The following is a 20,817-nucleotide window of genomic DNA, read 5'->3' on the forward strand; positions in this document are numbered from 1 at the left end:
TATCATAGTTTAGATGTCCAAATCTAGCATGCCATAATAAACTTGATGGAAGTGTACCTTCATCATGATGAGAAATATATGAAAAATGATGTGCATGAGCAGAGGTTCCTTGCAGTTTAAGAAGTCTTTCTTCTTCTATACCCCTCATGACAAGTGAATGGTCAGATGCCTTTCTTACCTCAAGCTTTCCATCAAACATATGAATGGAGTGACCTTGCTGGCGAATGTGGACCAGGGACAACAAGTTTCTCTTGAGTTGTGGGAGATATAGAACATGATCCAGAAGAAAGTCTGGAAGACCAGGCAGTTTAAGCCTGACTGTGCCAAGCCCTGATGGCTTGATTTTTTACTGATCTGCAAAGTATACTGCTCCATCAACATTATCAGTGAAATCTTCAAAAAAATCTTTCCTATGAGTCATATGACAGGTTTCTCCTGAATCAAGCAACCAGTCATTTTTCGACGAAGTAAGTGAAGCATTAAACAGATCTTCATTTACTCCAATGTTACATTGTGCCTCAATATAGTGAGCGGATTCAGGTGCTTTACCTTTGTCTGTGTCATCAGTTTTACCTTTCTGCTGATTTCTTCTCTGCTCAATCCTCTCCCATGGTAGCTTGCATGTAGAAGCATCATGAGATCCATTTTGTTTGCAGCGAATGCAATGTAAGTCTGCCTTTTCTTCCTGAGGGTGTCTGCCCCCCCTGCCTCTGAAGTATCTTCTTCTTTCTCTTGAAGGCATACTGTAACAAAAAACTTCTGCTGATAGAAAAAAAAATACTTATGCCACAGCAAGACTTCTGCTGGAAAAAAAAATCTTATGTCATAGCCTTATGCATTCTGTAAAAAAAAATATCTCTGCCAAAAAAATCCTTATGCCATAGCCTTATTTTCTTCTAACATACATCATTTCTTATATCACTGCCACAATATTATGTTTTGAAAAAAGAGGGCGCTCAACATATACCACTGTTTTGAAAAAGAGGGCACTCATATAACTTCACTATATCAGTTTTCAATTCCCACAATCTTAAAAGCGATGCACAGATTACACAAATTAAGAAATGATATAAGGAACTAATGAAAAAATTCTAGTTCAACTTTCACATCCATTATGTCATCGCTGTACCATGAAAACGTTGCGGTGAGGCCGGATTACATTGATGTGCAGGAGTGGAACCTCTTCGATGTGATGAGCAGTGAAGCACCGGCCTTACGATCCTTGATGTGATGAGCAGTGAAGCACCGGCCTTACGATCCTTGACCCACTTCGAGGTTCGACGACGTTGGAGCGTTTTAAAAAACAGAGTCAAATATCACAAGATATTGCAGTCGATTCAAGAGAGTCACACTGCAGCGCTCACCTGAATGTTAAATCCCTCCCAACAGAACAAAAAATATAGACACACGGAGCGGAGAGGGGCAGCATATATGCAGAGACGGAGGTCAATCAGTGTGTATGGAGGCGCAATATATATGTGTATGGGAGATCAAATGGAGGACTGTGCGATTTGATTTACCATATGCGACGGGAATATTGGTACACCCACCATCCTTTGCAAGGACCGAAGCGTTCCCGTGGACCAAAGTTCCTCCACAGCGGCACCGAATTCAATCACCATTCCTCCACAGCTGCATCGGATTCAATCACCATTCCATCTTCACAAACGATGAATCTAGATCTCTTTCCGTCAAGGAAGTAAACTCTGCAATTCAGGAGACCCTACTTTCGAATCACGTAACGACGCAGGAGAGATTCGAATGACGCAGGTAATAAATTCAAATTGAGATGACAATACGTTTATGCCTGAAAGTATGTGCAAGTCTGAAGAGGCATCAGAGGGATGGCTGAACGAGTGTGAACCACAAAAACACTTCACCAATTCTTTGCACCAGAATCTCTTAGAGAAAGTTTCAGGGATTCTGTAAAGAATCACGCAGAGGTATGTCCAGGAACGCACAAGGGAGTTCTCATAACGGATGCATTCATTAGAGAAAGCCGTGACAGAGCTTCAGGGATTCTGCAAAGAATCATGCAAAGAATCACGCAGAGGTATGTCCAGGAATGCACAAGGGAGTTCTCATAACTGATGCATTCATTAGATTCAAGCGTAGAGATACAAACGTTTATTCAAATACAGAGGGCGCAGTCTCATGAGAGGGCAGTGTCAGAGAGCGCAGGGCAGTCAGAGGCAGCGCAGAGAATTCAGGTCAGAGGGGCAGCGGATTCAGGCAAAGGCAGAGGCAGAGCCAGGGAATCACACCAGAGCAGCTCTTAAGACAGGAGTTACTACTATTTGAGGGACTGGGACCTGAGCTCTGATACCATGTCAGGCCAGGGTAACTCCTCATTTGAACGAGAGAAAACACTGATTGATCTTTTATTCATTAGCTAGCACTTTATTTATATAAATACAAAACGGATCAGTTCATCTTCTAGATGACTGTCCGGCTTCACCTCATCTGTTTCAGATTAGGTGTCAACAATCAGCAAAATGGAAGCATGACACTGAGACACTGGAACAGCCAGAGAAACGCAGAAAATCAGTCCAGTTAGCCCGAATAAGAGGAAGGCTGGAAAAACTCTAGGAAAGCATTAGCCAGCCAGTGGTAATTGAGGATGAACAACCCACACAATTAGAGATAGAAGAAAGACAAGTTGAAGGAGAAAAGGAAGGGGAGGCCGAGAAGGCTAAGCGATCTGAAGAAGAAAACGATGAAGTAGCCGAACCCCCTGAGACAGATGTTGAACACCCTGAGACAGAAGCCGAGCCCCCTGAGACAGAAGTTGAACACCCTGAGATAGAAGCCGAGAACCCTGAAATGGAAATTGAGCATCCTGAGGCAGAAGATGGACAATCCAGGCAGGAGGAGGAAATGGGACAGCAGGTAGGTAGCCCACCACATGACCCAGTAGGAGAAGAGGAATTGGCCGCAATCTTGGCCAATATGGGTGAGTATGGCCAACCTTCCACTCCACCATACCTCTGCAACAAACCCCAGGAAGAAGATGCACCTGAAAAACCACATGAAGAAGAGGCAGAGGAAGGAAATCTTCCCATTCATGATGAAAAAGAGATAGGAGATACTGAGAGGGAACAATTTGTTCCCACGGCACCAGAAGAAATTCTAGAAGAAGTGAGAATAGAAAGCGAAGCCACGGAATCAGCTAGGGTTCTTACCTCGGAACAACCAGCACAACATTGTGAAGAAGTACCCCAGGAGAAAGATCAAGGGACTAGTCACAGCCCAGAACATAGCAAAAAGCCTGCTGTTCCTTCTAACAAAACATTGGAAATTAGAGAATTACGAAAGGAACAACGGAGGTTATTGAGCATAAAAGCCCAGCTCCACTAGCAGATTAGGATTCTGAAAGTAAGGCAGAGGACAAGGAAGACCGCCAGTAAGAAAAAGATGACCACTGCAGTAAGAAACCGCAGGATAAAACGACAGAAGACTAAAAATCACTCTGTTGATCAAAACCCTGTCCAAAATCCAATTGTTGTTCCAATTGAAGATGAAGGCCCAGCTGCTGTTCCAAATCAAGCCGAAGGCCCAGCTGACATTCCAAATCAAGCTGAAAGTTCAGCTGCTGTTCCAAATAAAGCTGAGGGACAGACTGTTGTTCCATTTGAAAAGGAACAGCTGCCAGCCGGTATTCGTGTTAAAAAAGAAAAAGACAACAAGGAGATTCAAATAGAGGCACCACCCTCAGGGGTGATAAGGGTTCTGAACTCAAAGCAACGAAATAAGAAAGTTCAGGTAAAACTCCCGGCCTCCACTGATGCATGGAAAAGAGATCCAAAGACAAGGACCCTGCACAAAGGATTGAAAGAGGCTCAGCAAGAGATGGAGAGGCTTAGAGAGCAGACAGTCCCTTGTGAGAAGTATGAAGAACTCCAACAGCAACTACGGAATGTTAATCAATCTGAAAGCCAGGCCTTTGAAGGGTGGCAAAAGGAACAGGAGAAAGTTGCAAAGGTAACCCGTAGGTTAGATATTGTTATCAAATAGATGGATACCTTGTGTTCTTTATACAATGACGTTTTAGCATGTAGGGCCCCTGCCAAAAACTATGCTTTGTTTTTATTGGAGCGATACTTGCAATTAAAGATAAAGGCTATTAAAGCAGGTGCCCCAATACAAATTAATACTGTCAATGACTTTATAAATTGTTGTAAACATTATGGAGTGAAGGTCCAGAGATTGCTATGTGAATTCTATTTACATAACCTCATGCTAGATCAGGAAACTGAGTTGAACCATGGCCCTTTTGTTGGGGACATTCAATTGCAAGCATTCATCTCATTCGGGGTCAATCAGATTAAATGGCTCAAAGCCTATAACACTTTTCAGAGACAGGAAAATGGCCTAGACCTATGGGTAAGGGCTGAGCCTAGGGACCCAGCACAGCTATGGAGAGCACATAGAAACCTTATGAGAACTCCGGGTGTCATTGAAACATTAGGACCCATGCACGAGGCACTCATTCGACAAAGTTTAGAATATTTTATTTCTATCAAAGACCTCGCCATTGATGCAGCCAAATTCCGGTACCGAACCTCTAATCCAAACATCCAGCTCAGGGAGCCATTTAAGTATGAGAATTTTCAGTTAGCCGCCAATCGTTTGAACCTCTATGGCGAAAGCATCTTGAGGGCAGGGCCATCCTGGTTAGGATATCGATTTCGTAGTCCAATTATCTGGCATCCTGCACCCGGATATCAAGCCCTATATGAGATGCCTGAGGGTCAAACAGGCCAGTTCTTTGACTACCTAGTCACTCACCATGGTTGTAGGCCTCCACATGAGATTCCTTCTCCAGCCTACTCTCTCACTGCTTTACATGTCAACTACAACGTTTTCATGAGGGCATGAAACAGGGTAAGCAGGGGGGTGTGTGGAGTACTAAAAAGGTATGTTTTTAAAGATCATTTTAGTGGTTTTTCAGTAGGACTTATGAATCTTTTACATCATGAATGAGGAAAACAATAGTAAATTGTGGTAGAATACGTGGAATTAGTATGCAAAGACTTATCCACTGATAATTTTCATTTTCCTATGCAGGAAAGGGTAGAAACGAGGAGCTGTTGTTCCAAAGAAGAAGATAAGAACAGGGTAACTACTGTCCCTTTGACGAAGGACCGAGTGCAGACAAGGCAAAGCAAGCTGAAGCAAACCGGTCCGGAAAAGGAGGAAAAGGCACCAGCTCGGCGGAAGAGAAAGAAGTGATTAGGGGTTAACAGTTTTGCAAATCCCTCAGGATCTTCGATCCTGAGGGATCGCTGCTTTATTTATCTTATCACTTAGACATCTCCGCCGTTATCCTTATATAAAGGGACGGCACTGTTAGTCTGGGAGAGACTTTTTTATGTAACTTTTTGTTAAGACTTAACTTTGATCATCGAGTCTCGTTGAACTTGGCTCATTGTATTTTCTGTTTTATGCATTAATATAAACCTGGTGATTATCTCATCTTCGCATCTGGATTAGCTTAAAGCGGTGTACCCTTGAGGCTAAGGGCCCGGCCCCGGAGGACACTTGCTTCTGTATCACTATGATTTGATTTCTGCGTGGTTTGCTTATCGTCACTAGTTGGTAATCTGATATGCTTTATAAGTTACATTACATGCTCTGCTAAGATTCATTCATTTTCTTTCCATTGACTCTGCGTTATATTATCAATACTTTCGGAGTGGATGAAATCTTATTAGATTCAACAGTATTATCCTTGTGTTATGAAGCTTCTATGCTGAGTATGTGTGTTAAGGTAATTATCTGAAAGGTGTGTTCTTTATGATTCAGAATCCATGCTGTTCCATTTGGAAACACAGTTATAATTCCTGTTGATGATTGAGATTAGATTCAGATTACTTTCTTAGAATATTATGTGTATGACTTTCACATGTTGTTCCATAATTGAGAGTTATTATTGTTCCTTTAGTGGATTGCGTGATTTGCTTGGAGAATGAAAGATTGGAGTTTTGATTACGATAAGAGCTTTTGAGTTGATAGTATAAAGTTTGATCGTTACTCGCGAGGTTTAGTTATAGAATTGTTGTTCCATTTCAAAATTGCTGTTCTGTTTTAAGCATTGTTGCTCCTTTCTAGATTTACTGTTTAATTTCCTATTTACCGTTCCATTTCTATCTGCTGTTTCATTTACTCGCATTTGGTGTGAGAGACGATCTGTGGCTGTCGTGAGCCTCTGCATTTACTGCCTTGCTCCTAGACCCGTGATCTATGCTCTAGTTTCCTTTTCCATCAGTTTCCAAGGGGATGGACTACTGCTGTCGAACCCTTGACTGATATTTTGAGAGTGTGTGCTTTAGTCATGTGAAGAAACTTAGTTATAGACAAGCATCAGTTTACTCTTGTATTTTGTAGGACGCTGTACTACTTGCATTACTCTGACAAATAGCCTCGGATTGAGTCACTCTTTGAAATAACCAAACGTTCCCAGATTGACATATTAATGTGAGGTAATTAGAGGTGAAAGAGACCCTTTTTATAGCTCTACAATACCCTAACTGCCCCTAAGCTTTTGATCACTTTGAGTCCTAGCAGGAGGGCTTCATATTCAGCCATGTTGTTAGTGCATCTGAAATTCAACCTATATGCATATCCTTCAGCATGATCATTTTCCATGTTATGTATCCAAATTCCAGCTCCTGCTCCTAGTTTATTGACAAATCCATCAAATTCTAAATACCAAAGGATTTCTTGGGTACAACTAGTATCAGAGATCTTAGAAATTTGTTTACTAAGCAGATTTGGATCTTCAGTTTCATGTGGTTTCCCTTGAATGTCTGATATAACAATTTTTTGAGAAATTTCTTGGGTTTGGGCAATAGGTTTTTTATTTATGATCTCTTCTTTTTCAAGTGCTAAGACTTTGCCATGAGTTGGAGGGTAAATTTCAGCATTGTATAGGATAAAGGAGTCCATATCAAAATGCCTGGAATAGATGGGAAAATTCTGGGGTTTCTCCTGGCTGCTGACCATGTATTTTATCAAAGTTTCACGGTACAATCTCTTTGGCTAGCCAAAGACTGAGATGGTGGCATAGGACATGTCCAATTGTAAAGATCCCTGGAGCTTTGCACCCCAAGATCTGGATAACAACATGCCATACTTTGGTGGAATATCAACTACCACTACATCCATTAAAATTGTCTTGGCAGGGTATTGAACTAGTGATACACATAAATCTTTGATCAATCCTAAACATCTGACCTGGCTTGAATCAAAAGAGAACAAGTCTTTGTATGGCCTGGTGATATCTAGGTCCAACTTTTCCATTACAGATTTGGGCATTAGATTATGGGAAGCTCCGGAATTAAACATTGCATTGTGCAGTACTTTGTCATGAATATTCAGACTAACATAGAAAGGAGGGACCCCTCCCTCTGCTAATTTACCATTTACTTCAGGGCCAAAAATAAATTTTGGTTGATCATCAAGGACATTTATTGCATCTCTGTTTTCAGAAATTTGAAGTGATCTGCTGATTTGTTCTCTATAGACATCATGCCTAGCCAATTCTGATAATGGGATTGCTATTTTTAACTTGCCTATTTCGGTCTCAAGGTTAAAAGGTTTTTCTGTTTGAGTTTTCTCATTTCGGGCAGCGAAATTTTCTTTTCAGCTATTTTTTCAGTGTTTTTTCCTTTATCAGGAGCAGAGTTATGAGCTGAAGATGTTTGTATATCAATTTTAGGAGGTTCTTTCACAATTTCTTTGGAAGAAACGAAAGCTGAAGACTGTTTATTAGGTTGTTGATTATCTGAAATATCTACAACAGTTGGACTGTTTGGGTTAGGAACTGTTTTAGGAGGGGTTTGCATAGGAAGGTTCTTGACTTTAGCCCTGCTAGTTTGTTTAGTTTCTTTCTCTTTATTGTCATCAAGGACATCTATTCTCCTACTTCTGAGATTATATTGCTTGTGAGCTTCATAGATGGCAATGTCATATCCTTCTCTAAAATCGAATGACTCACTTGATTGGATTTGAAACTGATTAAGAGTGTGAGCCTTTTGGTCTTCTTGGGTTAGGAAAATTTGTTGTTCACTACTAAGCCCCATTAAGTTAATCTGGGTGTCTTCTGTTGGTTCACTAGAAGTTGAAGCTTTAGCATAGTTTTCTTGGAATGGAGGTGTCGCACGGAATGAATCGATCTTGCGGACAAGATAGACCTTCCTAGAATCTAAAGAAGACCTAACAACAAGCAAACCAACCAGACACTATCTTTCTCTAAATATGCTTCAATAAACAATAGCAAACAAGTGTTTTTAGGGCCTACCTTTGGTCCAACGCAAGCTTGTGGATGCCCTCGCTCTTTTGATCCAAATGAGCTCCTCTTCGTGAACCTGCAAACACAAACAAGGCAAACAAATTAAATAGCACCTGAAAAACCAATTGTATAAAACATATTTAACATGAAAGTCAAGGAGTCCATGAAACAAATAACATAAGATACTTGTTGAGAAAAATGAGTTTGATTGTATTAATTCAAAAGAAGAAGAACTTTACAACCTTTGCCTTAACGCTGTACAAGCTCCTCCCAGGGTCCAACAAGATGTCTCCTCTACTTTGACAAGTTTCACTCACTCTCCAATGGAACCAAGAGGTATGTGATCTTTCCTCTCAAGCTTAACCAAAGAGTCTTAATTTCACCAGCATTTACCCTCAAAATGTTCAACTTCTAACCTCCTTAGTCCTCACTCTAATGCCTATATTTATAGTGCAATGGAGGGAAGTTACTAGGTCCTCCTTCAAAGGGATAAAGCCCTCCTTCAAAGGGATAGCTCCTTTAGTCAAGGGATTAGCTCCTTCTCTTTTGGGATGCATGAACCATCTCAGAGCGAACAATCCACGTCAAAATTCCTTCTAGAAAACTCTAGAATTAATCCAAAGTGAGTTTTTTAAGATAAAACTTGCGCCTTTTGACTTTCACAGGGGTCCGCACCTACACCGTTAGGGACAAAGCGGGTAGGTACGCAGCTTTTGTACATAGAAGGTGCGGGACCGCAGGTGACCATGAGAGAAAGTGCGGAACCAGAGTTACATTGATTTTTAATGTCTTTCTCCCACTTCCAAAGCTTGATTTGAAGAGCTGAGGTCTTAGACTTGCTTATGAGGATAGTACAAGTGATGATAGACCCACACTGACTGCAAATAATCATGGTGACGATATTTTAGTGTAACAGATTGCCCCCTAAAGTGCGAAGTCTGTAGTAGATGAGGATTTCATTTATCATATAGGAAGAGTGAAGTACTTTATCATTTCGAGGATCATCTTGTGGCCTGGTCGGAACCTGTAAAAACATTCAATGCAAGATATATATATGAGATCATATCATCGCCGAGGTAGGCATTCCCATACTCAGATCAAAACTAACTAGAAAACTATCAACTGCTCTGATATAGGAATGATCTTGTAAAACATCACAAGTATGGACTCATGTGGACACAGTATGGACACAGCCATCTGTTTATAAATAATCCATAATACAATGAATACAAAATTCCTCGCAGCCTGGATGGTAGGAACTAGATCCAGGGTCTTCATTTCTACTTCCCGAAAAAGTATGATTCTATCCATGCGAATAAATGTGTTGATGTCGAACATGGTAGAAACCACTTGATTACCAGTCAATGATGTAAACTGTTAACAAGTGTGAGAGAAACCACCAGTGATGTCAATGGCTCTCAAAGTACCCAGTACAATCCATGAGATGTGAGTAAATGTGTTGATGTTGAACATATCACGGAATCCTTCGATCGAAAGTCAATGATGTAAACTGTCGTCAAAGGCGAGAAACCTGCCATTGAGGCATGCAGATCTCAAGGTACTAACGATTTATAGATCATCTTTCTAGATAATGAGCTGATGTCGATAGAAAGCGATCCGTCGTAGGCAAGCCCACCACATGAAATCATAGATCAAGTTGAAGAAATTTAGTTGCAAGGACTGACTCAGGGATGGTCAAGATGGATGACAGATATTTTTACATATGAATGGCTTACTGGCAGTGACCTCTTGAACACATAACGACACGACAGATGGCTTGGTGACAATTGACCCAAAGTTAATACCCAGAAACTGGCTGAAGACTTTCAATGTGGTTTGATCAACTGTTAGGCAAAGGATTTCCCAACCCAGGTGAATAAAAGTGTCGTGTTCAAGAGTGGTTACAAAGTATGACAAACAGGCTCATTTTCCTCTCTTTTCCCTCACCATTTCTGGCAAGTACCTCTTTATTTTTGACAAGCTTGAGGAGGATAACATTTGCTTGATTATAAGCTCATCCTTCGAATGAGTCCAACTTAGTTTAAATTCGAACCGTAAGAAGGAGTGGTTCATTCCTGTTTGTAATTGAACAGGTCCTTTACTGTGGAATTTTAACGAGTCCAATATAGGAGAAACTCGACGTTTTTCAATTTTAGAGAGTTTGAAAAACTTAAGAAGACTCCAGGGTTGACCTTTTTCGTAAATTTGTGTCTCCCAAGCCCGAAAAAGTATAAAATAATACTTGAGAGAACCGCTTGGTCTTTTACGACCAAGGAGTACTTTTCGTTATTAGTGTCACTGATCCGAAAAAGTAAAAAAGCGATCAACGACACGTCGTTTTATAACCAATATCGAATTTGAAACGACAAAAATCTGGCAATCTTTTCATGTTTTTACGGTCGGAAAAGCGCTGTAAGTGGACCGTCTTTTAATTCCGTTTTAATGAGTGTAAAAGAAACGCTCGGCAATCTTTTCATGTTTTAGGAGTCAGAAAAGGGCTTAAAGATGACTCTACTTGTTTTTTCGTTGAAAATGATAGATTTCGCCTGAATTGTTAAACACACATGGACAGCAAAGACAATGTGAAAGATAAATCACGCAATACGTTTTTTATTAACATGAGATATACATTTATAGTACAATACGTGACTCTTGGGTTTCAGATCCCAAGGTCTCTTGGACTGCTTTGGTCTATTCGGCTTCCACACTAACCCATTTAGGATTAGGTGTCCAACATTCCCCGCCTTAATCTGAAGGGTTATGTATGAGTCCAAGAAGAGAGCTGTAATACAAAATGTGCAAAAAATGCATGGCAGCACTAGGCTGAATGTGCTCTCTGAAATGTTGGTATAAAGGGCGGTGGTTTAAGGATGACCACCAACACTGGAACGCTTAGTGCAGTTCCCGGAACTCTTCCAAAACTGGCAAGAAACTGAATTTTTCTGCTAGAGGAAGTGATCCTATTGTTTTAAAGAGGGAAACCTTCAACCATAAAAGGGAGGTCTCACCCCGCATAAAAGGTAAAACTTCAACCTGAAAGGGGAAGTCTCAACCTGTGATGGTTTAAGGATGACCAACAACTCTGGAATGCTTAATGCAATTCTTGGAACTCTTCCAAAACTGGCAAGAAGCTGGAGTCTTCTGCTAGAGGAAGTGTTCTCAATTGTGTTCCTGGAATGCTTCCGAAACTAGCAAGACACTGAAGTCTTTTGCTAGAGGAAGTGTCCCAGATTTCCAACTGAAGGCATGTTCAGGGGCATCTTTGTCGCTTGCTACAACTCTGAAACTGGTGTGGCAGGTTGTGGCTCAGGCTCGCTTGATGTGACTTTGAAGCTTGTAGATGACCCTCATTTCCCCCCTATCAGATACAAGGTGAGAAGATGGAGAAAACTCAACTGCAAGACTGTTCAATATTCTGGAACAAGTTCTGACATGTGTTTGGAATATCTTCTTGGCTGTTGATGCCCATTGCCAAGAAGCGATCCATCCAAGATGAATCTTTGTTCTTGCAGGACGTTTGTTTCTGAAGCATCTGTGTGAAGAATGAATGGTTTTATGACAGTGCTTACATGGATGAAGATCAAAACAGTGATCTTTCAAATGGCCAACTCGGTCACAGTGTTGGCATTTCACGATCTGTTGTTTTTGTTGTTGTTGTTGCTGTGGAAGAGGGGCAGAGTCTGGAACAGCTGAAACTGAACTGTCATAAGGAGCAGGTGAACTGTCATGAATGAATCCAGCACTCTGAAACTGAATGGGCTTGGCATAGTCTGGAATATGAAAGGACAAGTCCTTGTCATATCCAAGACCAGTTTTGTGCTTGTTGTGGTCAAGCTGTTCCAAAGGTCTAATGATGGGCTTGGGAAGTGCAGACTGAGTTTCTGCATCTGCATATACAACTGCTGCTTTATTTGAATGAACTATAACATTATTAACATGCTGCTGATGGGTGGTTGTTTCAATGTTCTGAACAAAAATAGGTTCAAAATGGTGTCTATTTTGATGTAGCTCTTCTTGCTGTAGCTGTGATTCAAGTTGCAAAAAATCGATCTTTTCCTGTGCATTTTGTAGACATGTCTGAATTTCTGACAGAGATCCTTTGCTGATTTGTAATGTGTCATCAACAGTAGATAATATCAGAGTTTTAAGGAACTGTAATACTTCACTGGTTCTGGCCATTTTTTCTTCAATGTCTGATTTACACCTTAAAAAAAACTGATCACAACTACTACTCAATGTAGAATATCTACTCACAGTACACAGCAATATCCTTTATAAATGTCAGCAAATGATCAGTGTGCAATATAAAAGATTACGATCAGTTCACCAAAATCTTTATGCAGTAGTGGAATCAAGGAACCAATGCACTATAATGAGTTTTAAATACAATGCCACAATGAGTTTTAATATCACAACTGGGGCAGCAACAACTGCAAACTTGCCTGGATCCTTCAAATACTCCTTCCCTTTTGAATCAGAAAACCTCTGCCGCTATTCTATATTTCACAGTTTCTTTCTATTGAGGACTTCATCATATATTGAAATATATGAGAGCAACGCAGCTTACAAATCTGATCAAATTCTCCAACAATTCTACACAAGGAAACAAGGCACTCTGTAACGTTACCAAATGTGCCAGGGCATCTACTGGTTTTACTGTCAAATTTTGCAATGAGTATGAGACGAGCAAGGTGGGAGCCCAGGCCAAGGCTCTGTAAGTGTTTTTGAGCTACCAAACAGTGTGAGATTCCTGCACGAGCTTTCAGGCTGCCATGTTAGACAGGCATTCAACACATTCAACGTAATACTCAAAACTGAATATGGGCAGCGCTCTGAGTGTTAATGGACAGCGCTCTGAGTGTAAGATCGCAATGCAAGACAACGCACATTCAATATTAAAAACAACGCACATTCAATATTAAAACAGCGCACATTCAATATTAAAACAGCGCATTCAATATATATCACCATATATATATCACTTCAAAAGCAATTCAAATGCAGTTTGATACCACGAACGCAAATCCAAAAACAGATGTTTAAGAGCAGCGTTTTAAAAAGGAGTGTATCATTTTAAGAACTTCGTGTAGCCCTACAGCAAAAATGTACACGAAGATGCAGGGTCTTTATGCCACACACTGCTACCTTCATTATCTTTTGAAATCTTTTGAACCCATTACTTGTAGCTTGTCTAGTTTTATGGCGCCCACTTACATCCATCCATTAAATTCAACCTCAAATCAAAGAGGCTTCTTTATCAATAATAACTGAAGGCTGGGTTTTAGCTGGTGAAAACTACCAAAGTAATCATACGCATCACAGGCTCTGAATCTATGCCAGCCTACAACATCCTCGTGAACACAAATAATTTAATAATAGGATCCCGAGCCACTGCCAGGTAAGTATCCACTACCCATACTGCGGCTTGAATACAGAGAAGAATAAGAACCTCCAGGTGAGCTCTGTCACACAGCTGAAATTCCAGGAGAAGCTCAAGAGATCACTTCAATATATCACTTTAATCAATATATCACTGCAATACTATTTTGAAAGCAGCGCAGCATTTGAGAGTTCAATTACAGAGGGTGTAAAACAGATAGCTGAAAGACGCAGATTGTTCGTGTATAGCATATCAAATACTTCTTTCTCAATATCCATACAACGAATAAACCCATCATAGCTACAAGAGAGAACCTTAACCATCTATATATTCTGTAGTGTTCAAACCATTATTCATGATGCACCAGAAATTCAAATTACTGATCCGGGAAGAAATAATATTAATAGCGCAAGTAAAGAAGGAAGAATATTCATGTCAATCGACATCATAAACATGATTTATCCAACATCTTTCCAAGTGCCGTAGTTACCATATTCACAGATAACCCTCTTCAAAAAATGCTTCAACGTGCTTTCTCAATACAGCTCCAAAGATGGTATCAAGTCTCCGCGACAAGTCGGCTCCAACAACGCCAAGAGTGCATGCAAAAAGATGGTTTCAAAGATCTTTCTTCCTTGCGCCCAGGCACCCTCCGACAGTCGAACTAGAAAAATGGAGTGAAACCAGAAAAACGGAGTTGGGGAAAATCGATCTGCCAACATCCTTGAATTTGCGTTGCTGACTCATCCCTAAACCCTGTCAAACTTTAAAAAACAAGAGCCCTGTCAAATTTTGATCATCTGGCTGATCAAAGTTTGAATGGAAGAAGACTTGCAATATGAATCCAGCAGCAGGCTTAGAGGGGCGCCATTATAACTGATGTACATATCATCCCATTTCTGATTATCTGCGGCAATTCCAACTTACAGATTCTGTAATGCTTTTACTTTTGAAAGGCTCCTCTCTATATGAACGAATTGTCATTCAATATGGCTCCGGAACACGCTTCGTCTAATGGAGGAAAGTCCTCAAACAAGAAAAAGCGAAAGTCTTTGGGTAGTTCAGAGAAACATCAGTTTACACTTGAACAGGAAATGGATGCACAGTTTGATAGACCTGGCAGGAAACGTCATGGCAAAGTTCGGAAGCAGCAGGAGAGCGAACAGTATGTAAATCAAACCATCAGCAGCAAGATATTGAGAGAGGCTCATAGGCAGCAAAAGGAAATCGATAATGAGAGGGATGAAGAAGCTGGTTTAGCATCTGCCAAAAAAAGCATTTTCTTTAGTTGCAGAGGAGACCAAATCTGACAGTGACGAGGGCAGGCAAAATAGAGAGCGCTCTCCAAAGTGTTGCTACAGCTCAAATGCTTAGTGGGATTCCTATACTTAGTAACGGGCGTATTGAATGGAAACAATGGTCTAAAACGAAATTTCACACAGTCTTCGATGCGCAGAGAATAAAACGCAGGACAGAGGCAATCAATGCGCAGAGAGACAAACGTTCAGGCATGGCCTGACAACCGTTCAGGCAGGAAATCAATGCGTAGAGAGACAAACGTTTAGGCCAGACAAATGTTCAGCATTTACTTAAAAACGCATATGTCAGAGTGCGCAGTCTAGACAAAACGCACAGTCTTGGCAAAAAAACGCATATATGTGCATGAATTTCGATTAGGCACAACAGAGAGATAATCCAAGGAATCGACAGAGTAAAAGCATCAAATTTCTGACTGTTAGTGAATTAATGGAGTGTTATGGACAGTGAACAGAAATGTCATAACTGATATGCACATAGAGGCCACAAAACAAATGGCTCAAATTGGAGCAGGACCAGCAATCGCCTGCTCTGATACCATGTTAAACACACATGGACAGCAAAGACAATGTGAAAGATAAATCATGCAATACGTTTTTTATTAACATGAGATATACATTTATAGTACAATACGTGACTCTTGGGTTTCAGATCCCAAGGTCTCTTGGACTGCTTTGGTCTATTCGGCTTCCACACTAACCCATTTAGGATTAGGTGTCCAACATGAATAATCCTTTATTCTGCACAAAAACATGAACATTACTCATACCTATTTGAAATGGATAAAAGCGTTGCAAAATACCTTTTCAAAGTGAAACATAAACAAATTTGCGATTTATTTACTCAAAAAACTTATAAAAAGGGCCTTTGTCAATTCATTTTTACCGTTTGAGTTTGGGTGAGAAAATAGTGCTTTTGCATAGAAAACTTCCCGTGAAGATTGTGGAAAATCCAACTGTCGGAATCGAGTGCCGTCTTCTCCAGGTAATCCACATCATCCTACTCTTCATTTTCAACCGTTTAGTTTTTTGATTTAGCCCCTCATTTCATTTTTTGGGAGGGTTTTTAGGCGCAAAACCCGCACGCGGGGGTCCGCAGGTTTACCATTGCGGACCCGTGGATCCCGACTTTTTCTCCATTGGGAAAGAGCTCGGGGTCCGCACCTTCCATGTAGACAAAGTGCGGACCCACGCACTGTGTCTAACGCGGAGGGTGCATACCCCGCTGCAAGGGTTTTGAACCCAAAATTTCTCAAAAATGGACCAATTAAAATGTTTTCTAGCAATCTAATTAATCTTTATACTTGATGCAGAGAGTATATCATGCTAGATTGGCGTGAACGAGAGCATGAGGACGTGGATACTGCTGCATGGAATCATCAGCCTTCACTTGATGCTTTGAGGGCATGCGGACTGTACAAATTCTGGACCATTCCTGGCATGAGGGCTCAGGTAGATTTCTTACAGTGGCTGGTTGTCAGATGGAACATACATGACCAGTGTTTTTTCATTGGCGAGCACCAGCTCGAAATAGAGCCAGAGGACATTTATTTCTTGGCTGGTTTGCCTAAGAGAGGCGAAGACTTGACTCTATTCGGGACTAGGCCAGGTGGCTAGTTTGTCGATAGCCTCCGGCTAGAGTACTGCAACAGCCAGGCTAAAGAAAAAGGGATAGACATAAAGACCATATCCCGTCCTGAGCTCATGGTGATTGCGTTTAATGTCACCAGACTTTGCGGAGCTGCCGCATTACATATTGCCACCAGATCCCAGATGCGTATGGCATTTGATTGCTTTCGAGGCACCATCTTCAACTAGTGCAATGCTGTGCTGGCAAATGTGAAAGGCCAACTGACCAGGGCCAAGAGCGGACAACTAAAGACTTTTGGTTATGGGGCTTTGGTCGTGAGTTTTGGTCTGGAGAGGGTTCCTATGCTGATCCCACAGCACCTTACTGTTGGACCTGGGCTTCCTCGAGAGCCCAAACTGATGCGATGGGTCGCAGTCATGGCCCGTCCCCCGGACGAGAGGATAGAAGTTGCTCGGTTCAAACCTGAGTATTTCCAATGGTTGGAAAGTCAAGTTTTTTCCATTCAGGACTTCCCTTATGCTGGGATGGATTTCTGTGGTGACCCAGACATGGCTCTTCCACCAGGAGAGCAGTGGGACGAGTCAGGTAAAATCTTTTTCAACTTTTCTTATTTAAATTTTTTTTTTATTTTTCCATCGTCTCAAAACTGATAGTAAAAATTTCAAATGCAGATGTGGGTCCACAGCGACCAGCCGCTCTTCGGCCTTTCGAGAGGAGGCAACCAGTTGCACCCGCGCCAGCCCCACAGGACGAATCAGCAGAGGTTTTGGCCGAGTTGGAGAGTCATCTTGAGCGCTTGACAGGGGATATTCCTGAGACCACTATAGACGACATTCCTCGTCGACGTCAGCGCTATGTGATTGGAGTCCCGGGACCTTTTAGGAGGTCCCTTTGCAAGGTGGCCCGAGCAGTGGTTTCTTATAGAGATCATCACCAGTGATAGGATGATCACCTTTTGTGGGAACATGTTACATTTTTGTTTTTGTACTTATCATTTTTGCCGATCATAAGGTGTTTTTCAACCTATGATCGAAGACGATGTATTTTTTGACACACTCCTATATATATATCACTATTACCGGCTTATCTTGTAAATCATATTATGGAATGGTTTTAAATTTACATGTATGATTATTGCAAATGTCTATTTAACATTCGAGAAGCAATTGCATCTGCTAATGTATTTAAAGACCTTGGAATATGTTGATATTCAATATAATCAAACTCACGTTCCAAGAGACGCACTCTCAAAAATAATCTTAATAACACTGGATTTCTAATGGCATACACTCTATTAAGCTGTAACACAATGAGTTCAGAATCTAACCTCACTATCAAACTCCGAATCCCAAATGAAATAGATTCAGACAATAACTCAATCACTGCACTGTACTCTGCAATGTTGTTTGTTGTTTGACCGAGGCTTACCCCATGCATAGAAACTAACTCGTCAGAGGGCGAATAGATAATCCAAGTTGCGGAAGAGATGTTCCGTGTATTACGACAAGCACCATCAGCAAACCCAATGTATGTTTGGAGAGGCATCAACATCTGCAATATCAAGAGTAAAACCGAGATAAGCAGGAAAAATGACGGAAAAACACTCTCTAAGCTAAGCACACTTTTGTTTTTAAACTAAAACACACCAGCTAGAAAGAAAAACTATCCTAACTAAAAATCTCCATACCTCATTCTTTCAAGCATAGTACCTCTTCAAGTAAAGGCCATTTCTGGGTTTACCCAAAGAGTCCCCATCAAAGTCCACCAATTCATAGGCCCCTTTTGCTAGCTTTCGCTTAACAATATAGGGACCATGCCACATAGGAACGAATTTCCCAGCGCCTAATTTATCATTAGCTTGATCATACAATAACACTAGGTCTCCTTCTGAAAAATTTCGAGGGGTCACATTCCAATCATACTGAGCTTTCATACGTTTTGCGTGAGTCTCGATTGCCAATGCAGCATCACATCGATTCTCATCTAATTGAGCTAAGTATAACAAACGATTTTTCTCTTTGGAAGTAGCTGGAAGTAACTCGATGGCCATTTGCAGTTACGGGATTTCGCACTCAATGGGTAACACAGCTTCCAAACCATAGACTAGTTGGAAAGGAGTGAACCCTGTTGATGTTTTTACTGAAATTCGGTACGCCCAAAGCGCTGAAAATAGAATGTTGTGCCAATTCGACCGATGAATCCCAATGATTCGTCGGATCATGATAACTAAAACTTTGTTGATGGATTCAACCAGACCATTTGCTTGTGGATAATAAGGAGTTGAACTATCGTGACACAAACCAAGCTGGCCTGTAAGTTCGGTCATCATAACGTTTCAAAAATGACGCCCATGATCAGTGATTATCGCTTGTGGGACACCAAACCTAGCAATTATATGATTGAACATGAAAATTACAGCTGTCTTGCTGTCTGCCTCGAATGTAGGCATCGCCTCGGCCCACTTAGTAAAATAATCTACCGCAAGGATGATATACGCATGCCCCCTGGCCGAGTGAGGGTTACATGTAATAAAATCGATACCCCATTTGGCAAAAGGAACAACGACAATTATACGGTGGAGAGGAGCGGGTGGAGCGCACATCTTATGATAAAAAATCTGGCAGTTGTGGCATTTTCGGACCGCCGTAATACAATCTTTAAACAAGGATGGCTAGAAATAGCCAGCACGCAATATCTTTTGGGCTGTGGCATACCCAGACATATGACCGCCACATGCTCCAGAGTGACAGTCATTTAGAACCCTCTCAGCCTCTTCGTGAGTTAAGCAATGTCGAAAAATAGAGTCTGCCCCACGGCGATAAAGAGTATCTCCAATAATTTTGAATTGTTGGGACTGGAATCGAATTTTCCGACGTTTCGACCTTGAAATTTCTGGCCGAAAGGATTGGGTCTGGAGATAGGTGATGATATCCCCATACCATGGATCTAAAGTGCTGATTAGAAACAAAGATTCGTCCGCAATGGGCTCCTCTGCCACAGTTTCCGTGTCAGCACGCGGGAAGTCACACATTAATTCTACAAAAACTAAAGATTTCTTAGACTTAGATTTCTCAAACTCCAAGTCGAACTCCTGCAGGATAACAATCCATTTAGAGTACTTGCCCCCTAGCAATTGTTTGGTCAAAATGTAGATCATAGGGTTGCAATCTGAAATTACCGTAGTTTTACGTAGTAAAATGTAGTGAGGAAAACGTTGGACAGCTTGAACAGCTGCCAATGCCAATTTCTCCACATGTGAGTATTTTAGCTCAGTTGTATTTAACGTTCGACTAAGGTAATATATCACATGTTCCGTTCCGAATTCATCTTCCTGAACTAAGACCATTCCAATGGTGGAATGGGAGGCGGCGAGATACAAGAAGTAATCCTGGTTGTAGTTGGGAGGATGAAACAACGGTGCATGGGTCAACGTGTGTTTGAGTGCATCAAAAGATTTCTGAGCTATCTCATCCCAAGAAAATTGAGTGTTTTGTTTCAACAACCATGTAAAAACCTTTGTAACCTCGGCATAGTTAGGAATGAATCGTCGTAAGAAGTTTGCTTTCCCCTGCAAACTTTGGAGTTGGCGAAGACTCGAAGGAGGAGGCAAATTGATGATAGCTTCGACCTTCGAGGGATCAACGCGAATGCCGGCTTTCGAAATTACAAATCCCAGCAATCGACCCGTTTCTATACAGAAGACACATTTGTGTGGGTTCAACCGAATACGATAATGCCTACACCTCATAAAGATTGCTCGTAAATGGACGAGGTGATCAGCTCGATGTAATGAATGAGCAGGAAAGTCATCGAGATAGGGTTGCACAATGTGCTTGATGTCATGAAACGCATAAGACATCGCCCTCTGAAAAGTTGCTCTGGCATTCTTAAGCCCAAAAGGTAATTTGCAATAAGAAAATGTCCCCCATGGACAAATGAAAGCCGTTTTTGGTTGATCGGCAGGTAGAATGTTGATTTGATTGTATCCGGAAAAACCGTCCATAAAGGAAAATATTTCGCTACCGGCACAATCATCAATGATTTGATCGATATAGGGAGTTGGGTAGTTGTCCTTTGGACAGGCTCGATTAATGTCCCTATAGTCGATGCATATTCTTATTGTTCCCTGTTTTTTGTTAACCGGAACAATATTCGATACCCAATCTGTTAGCGGGATCGGATAAATGAAACCTGCTTTCAACAGTTTTTCAACTTCTGCTTTAATTGCAGCAGCTTT

Source organism: Pinus tabuliformis, chromosome 8 (genome assembly GCF_031772625.1).
Source record: "Pinus tabuliformis cultivar Carrire ecotype Pingquan chromosome 8, CPIR1, whole genome shotgun sequence".
NCBI classification, from domain to species: domain Eukaryota; kingdom Viridiplantae; phylum Streptophyta; class Pinopsida; order Pinales; family Pinaceae; genus Pinus; species Pinus tabuliformis.